Here is a 6,000-nt window from a genome sequence, read left to right as displayed (position 1 = left end):
ACTCGGCCCCTTTGCCACTCTCCATCTCTGTGGCTTTGTGCCCTCTGGGGGGGGGGTGGGGAGGGGGAGGCAGGCAGGAGCTTCACTCCCCTTGGCACCACTGGATGCACCAGGCTCATCTTGTGTGTTTCCGGCCCCAGTCCTGGAATCAACCACTTCTCCAAGGAGCCTCACTTCCTCTCGTTGCTAGATAGAAGGCACACTGCCACTGGGAACCAAGCTCCGGGAGCTGGGTGGTGGTGTCTGGCCCAGTCAGGAGAGCAGGGGATGGGTGTGTGGTCTCAGCTGCACTGCAGCTGGCTGAAGTAAGTCCATACACTGTCTGCAGGTCGTTGCAACTTTTGGTTCAATTCTTAGTTAGACACACACTAGAAGAGGGCAAGAAAAATAGGTGAGTGCGTGTCCCAGAATAGCAGGAGTTTGCCGCAAGGGTGCTGCCTCTGTAGTGTGAAGGGCAAGCTGGCATTGTAGCCCAGAGTCCAGTAAAGAAGATTGGGTTGGATCTTTGCGGGGATGGAGTGACAGTGGAGACCAGCTCTTCTCTCTCAAGCTTTCTTGGCTCCAGCGCGCAGACTGGCTCATCGCAAGAGGCAGAGCAGCCAGAGTGCTGCCGACTGGCAGCCGGCGTGGTCAGGGACAGCACAGGCTGGGGCACATGACTCTTTCTGGAAGCTGAGAGGGGGCTGAGAGTGCCATGACTCAGGAAGGGGCTCACAGTCTGCGTGAATAGACATTCCTTTTCAAAACAGTATGGATTGGTTATGTAAAAATGATTATGTAAAAGGCCTGACAGATGCCAAGTAAACATTAGCCACAGTTACTTCAGAACTGTGAAGTGATCTTTTTTCTTATTTCCTCCCATTAATATAAGTAAGCACAAAGGTTATTATTTAATAAGGAGGCAAAATGTTTTCGTTACAAAAATAAAAAGTTAGGCGTTTTCCTTTTAGAATGCAGTGGGATCCCTGCGGGACAGTGACGGTGCCACCTGGCAGGGGTGTGGGGAGGGGAAAATGGAGTTGGATTTTAGGATGCTGTTAATTCTTAGTGTTTGTTTAATGACTACGTTTTAGAAGCGCTGATACTTCAGAGTGCGGTTTTGAATATAACTGGTTTCAGCAATGTGTGTGTTATCTGTGTATGTAAAATATGTCTCAAGAAAGTATACATAGTCCAGTATGTGAACCTACCACAATCGATTTTTTTCTTGCGGTTTCTAGTTTTTGACTATTAGACAATTAAAGCTACTGGGAACTTTTTTTTTTTTTTTTGTATCTGTCTTTTTCTGTTGAACTACATTTTCATCTCTCCTGTCTGATATTTAGCGGTAGAGTTGCTGGGCCGTGGCCCTGTGTGCATGTAACTGCAGAAGCAGCTGCTGTGCCATTTCCCAGGGTGGCGGTGCCCCTGCACAGGTCCAGTGGCAGAAGTACAGTTCAGTCATTTCATCGCCTCACCAATATTTGGTGGAGTCTTTTTTTTTTTTTTTTTAAGCCAGTCTAATATGTTTCATTGAGTGCACCTGTAACTGCGGACTGTATTGCTGCTTGAAATGTGGGGGCTCTACCACTGTAACTACAGGGCTTCCTCTAAACCTTTACTACTTTGCAGATACAGAAATATATAGACTTTTGGAGGACTGACTTTTATAAATTGCACCAAACATTTTTAATATTCATTGTTACATGGAAAAAAGCATGTTAAAAGAAATGCATCTTTCAAGTGACTGCAGTTTATCTGTGACTTCTATGGGTAAAATGTGTGCAGTTAAATCAACAACAGCATGTCAGTATATTAAAATCATTACAAAAATCTTCACTTTGGTCATATTGGGCATGACAGATTGCTGTGTACAGTATATTTAGAGCTGGACTTGACAGGCTGTGCCCTGTGGGGGGTGGGGGGCAAATCCAGCAAGCTCCTTGCTTTTGTAAATAAAGTTTTATTATACATAAATGTTGTTTATTTGTATGTTGTTAGGGTATTTTCATGCTATAAAGAGAGAATTGAGGAGCCGTGACACTGAATGACCCACAAAGACAAAAATATTTGCTATCTGACTCTAAGTAGAAAAAGTTTGTAAGATGCTAATTCTGCATAATCATCTGGCATTTAGTTTTCTTCAGGCTATGCCAGCTGTTTTTCTTGGGATAAATGAAGGAATCAAAACCCAAAACTAGTTGCCCCCCTCCCCCAAATCTTACCATTCTTAATGTATTTCAGGACTTTGTTGTTTGACGAATTCCTGGAGTACATGTGAAAAATTAGAATACTCTCTAGAGATGAAGCTATATTGAAGAATAGAATTAACAGGTTTTTTCCAGACTAATTCCTGATAGCTGCACTCCGAATATAAGTCAGTAACATGTCTGTTTATCATTTCTGCCAAGTGTTCCCACACTAAAATTTACCTTATTCATTTAATGTTTGTCTTTAAGCCTCCCTTCTTCTTCCCCCACACCCGCCGTTAAGTTTCACATCCTTTCAAAAATTGCTTAATGTTGCTTTTGAATCCTCATCAGTCTTTCAAATTATAATTCATATGTTTCAGATCCTCATTTAATTGATTTACAGCCTTTTTTGAGTGTTTGAGGTAGGAGCCCTGTTTTCCTTGAAAAAGAAATGATTCCCTTAGATAAACATTTTGGCTGGCTTTATTGTATATTTTCATATACATAATATTTGTTTTTTAATTTAGAGATTAAATTTTTTGCTTTTCCATATGTGCGTAGTTCCACTCACCTACCATCAAATACCCATTCCCCAGCCCCTGTCTGCTCCCTCTGATAACCATTAAATTCTTTTACTGAGTTCATGATTTTTCCTATTGTCTTTTTTGCCAGTGTATTTTTTTTTATTATTTATATTCTACAAATGAATAACTCATCCAATTTTTATCTTTCTTTCTGACTTATTTCACCTAACATAACCACCTCAAGGTCTATCTGTCTTGTCCCTGAAACCATTGTTTCATCCTTTTCGTGGCTATGTAATATTCCATATATTATGCCTTTAATTGGCGATGGCTTTTCATTTGCTTACTTGCCACTTTTATATTTTATCAAGTGCTCAAAATTTTATCCATTTTATTGTATATTCTTATGATCAGGATAAAGTTCCTTTTCAGATACATATACTGCTTGCGTAGAAGCAGAAAAAAACTTAAACCTTAATGTGGCTCAGTCTGTTTTATCTCTACTGATGCTTGGAGTGAGGTGTTCCTTATGCTGCCGATTCAGATGAAAGTTGGGATGGTTTATAACACATTGTTGATTGTGTGAGCTATTCATGAAATAATTATGGATTTTGTAAATTACAGATTTATTAGTGATAAAGATTTCTTAGTTTCCTAGCAGATAATATATGTCTGTGAGTCTCTGTGTGTGGGTATTTCACATTACATGTGCTTTTTAAATTATAACAGTTCAGGAAAGTTTAAATAATCCTAGGCTGAAAAGAAATCCCATCACGCACAGTAACTTAGCATATATTTTTAGCATAGGTAAAAATATTAAACTTTCCTTGTTATTTCTCTTGATAATTGCAGAAGGTTGATTTATATTGAATTTTAAGCTAAAACACAAAATCTTTACTTTCTGTATAACCTCTAATCTTGGCTCACGAGAGTTTTTTTCTGTTGCTTGCTTTTACACAGTGTGGAGGCAACTTATGAGTCAACCTTTATAGCATCTTTGGCTTGTTTCAGATACTTAGTGTAGCTGTTATATTATTCAGTTGATAATGTTCATTCCTGATTTAGTTTGTTGCCCCATTCACATGGGTCTTGAATTAAGAGCCAGCATTAGAGACCCTGGGTTGGGCAGGACAGTGCTTATGTCACATGAGCGTTGCATTGCTCCATCCTAAAAAAGGGCTTATATTTTTATTTAGTATATTTATCAAGCATTGATTGTTGCCATGCATTTGGCTAGACTCTGTAGCCAAACAAAACTGTAGCAGTAATAAAACTGAGTCACATTTTGTATCCCAAGATGAATCATTTCATGAGGGTAGGATAGATAAAATAGTATACACTTTAGGTCCCAATGTGTATGTGTATTTATTCTGTACATCAGTAGCACGTGTGTGAGATCAGTAGCGTGTATATGAAGCTGTGCTCCAGCTGTCAGCAGTGCTGGGTTTTGCTTCCTTTTCGTTTTTTCAAGTGTCTTCTATATACTTAGACATTTCTGCCAGAAGCATTTTATTTATAATTTATAGACATTTAATGTCATCCTCATTACAACTTCATAAGGTAGCTATTACCAAGGGCAGGTAAGAAACTTGCTTAAAATTGGATAGCTAATGAGAGAATGAGCCAGAAGTTATGTCTAAAAGATATGTCTTAAAGCTAACCCTGGCTTTAAGGTCTTCTGGTAAATGTAGCTCTACATTGTTATCATTTGTGCATCTAAAGTAAGAGTAGGAAAAGGCTTGTGAATCATTTTGTCTTTTTTTCATTTGTATGAGTATCCTTTTTTCCATTTAAAAATACCCCTTTTCACATGTAATTTACATACAATAAATAAAACATGCCAATTTTAAGTGAAATATGCAATACATTTTCATTGTCACCATGTATGTGATGAATACTATTTACTTTGGTTCAAAAGTTCCCTCATGTCTCTAAAGAAACAGTCTCTCCTTTTAACCCTAGCCTCTTCACACCATAACATATCATTTTGCCTTTTCTGAATTTCATATACATGGAATGATAGAAGATAGTCTTTTGTGTCTAACTTCTTTCACTTAGTTTTTTCTGAAGGAAACTTAGTATAGTGCTTCTGAGGCCCATCCATACCATGCATTTCACTAGTTTTCCCTCTTTATTGCTGAGTAGTATTCCACCATATTGATAATACTACAACTTGCTTACCCATTTGCCCATTGGAGCACATCTGTATTGTTTCTCCTTTTTGACTGTTATCAATAAAGCTGCCATGAACATTTGAGTTCAGGTCTTTGCATGTGTTAATATTTTCATTTCTCTGGGACAAATACATGGGAGTGGAATCACGGAATTGTATGGTAAGTAACATATTTGACTTTATTGACCCTTTCAAATGATTTCCAAAATATTAGTACTATTTTTCATCACCACCAGCAATGTATGAGTTTTGATTATTTCACACCTTTTTACCAGCATTTGTTTTAATTTTTTTATTTAGTGGGTATGTAGTGGAATCTCATTGTAGTTTTCTTTTATATTCCCCTCCTGACTAGTGATGCTGAAGTTTTTATATGCCGTCTACTATCTTGTTTTCTTTGGCATGTTCAGTCTTTTACTGCCATCCCCCTTTTTAAAAAATCACTTGCTATGGTTTAAAAGATATATAATCCAGATACAATTCCAGTATCAGATAGACTTTGGTTTTAATGATGTCCAGCTTATTTTTCTTTTATGATTCATGGCCTGCAGGTCTCTTTCTGTTCAGTACCCTTTCCTTCAGTGCCAGCTGCTGTGCCCTCCCCAGGTTCTGCAGCTCTCTCTTCCCCTCAGCGAGACACTCCCACCCCTAGCTCTGTTTCCATTGCCGCTCCCTGTGCTGGGAACTGGGAACAGTCACTGGTTATCTTCTGTCCTAGCTGGAGGCTTGTTTGAGCTTACTGCGCTTCTGCACCGCCTTCCCTGCTGTTCAAGCTAGTAGTAGGTAGCCCGGTAAAGTTCTCTGGGAAGCAGCTTAGCAAGATCCTCAAAGGTTTAAATAGTTTACTGGTTAAGATAGAACATAGACATTTAAGTTCGTTTAAATCGCACGACTAAAATATTTATGGCCCTGGGGACATGAGTATCCAAAGGCTAAGAGAATTTACTGGACAAGTGGGGACTGCCGTGCGCAGCTTCATTTTCACACAGGAGCATCCTCCTCTTGGCGGTGCTCTGCGCATGCTCACCAAGCAGAATGGAGGGCGTCGGCAGCCTCAGCTGAGAAGACAGCCTCAGCTGAGAAGACAGCCTCAGCTGAGAAGACAGCCTCAGCTGAGAAGACAGCCTCAGCT

General features: G+C 39.4%; 1 protein-coding gene across 1 annotated transcript in view; it reads left to right on the top strand.

Moving 5' to 3' along the window:
* RABGAP1 (RAB GTPase activating protein 1) overlaps window positions 1–6,000 on the top strand; it is a 130,669-nt gene that overhangs the window by 98,059 nt on the left and 26,610 nt on the right. The window lies entirely within an intron of this gene.

The sequence above is a fragment of the Condylura cristata genome, unplaced genomic scaffold (assembly GCF_000260355.1).
Source record: "Condylura cristata isolate star-nosed mole 26May11 unplaced genomic scaffold, ConCri1.0 scaffold00006, whole genome shotgun sequence".
In the NCBI taxonomy this organism is placed as follows: Eukaryota; Metazoa; Chordata; class Mammalia; order Eulipotyphla; family Talpidae; genus Condylura; species Condylura cristata.
This window is presented reverse-complemented; position numbering and strand designations above follow the sequence as displayed.